The sequence below is a fragment of the Eimeria mitis genome, genomic scaffold (genome assembly GCF_000499745.2).
Source record: "Eimeria mitis Houghton genomic scaffold, Emh_scaff108, whole genome shotgun sequence".
NCBI lineage: Eukaryota > Apicomplexa > Conoidasida > Eucoccidiorida > Eimeriidae > Eimeria > Eimeria mitis.
Window position 1 is genome coordinate 7,594 of NW_013567475.1, and position 298 is coordinate 7,891.

General features: G+C 56.4%; 1 protein-coding gene across 1 annotated transcript in view; it reads left to right on the forward strand.

The window, feature by feature from the left end:
* Positions 1-298, forward strand: part of EMH_0080570 (uncharacterized protein) — a gene marked incomplete at both ends in the record, with an annotated part of 8,253 nt that overhangs the window by 6,414 nt on the left and 1,541 nt on the right. The gene's annotated exons all lie outside the window — the stretch shown is intronic.

A 298-nucleotide genomic window follows, 5' to 3' on the forward strand; every position in this document is an offset into this window, starting at 1 on the left:
GGGGCCGCGGGCTGCAGCACCACATCTCTGGCGAGGTAACCGCGAGGGTTTAGGGTTTAGGGTTTAGGGTTTGGGGTTTAGGGTTTAGGGTTTAGGGTTTAGGGTTAGACTAACGACAGCTGAAGAGATACCGCAGGAGCGACAAAGGCATTCCTCAATCTAAACAAAGACAAACCCCCGCTGCTGCTGCTGCTGCTGCTGTTGCTGTTGCTGTTGCTGCTGCTCCTGCTGCTGCTGCTGTTGCTGCTGCTGCTGCTGCTGCTGTTGCTGTTGCTGCTGCTGCTGCTGCTGCTGCAGA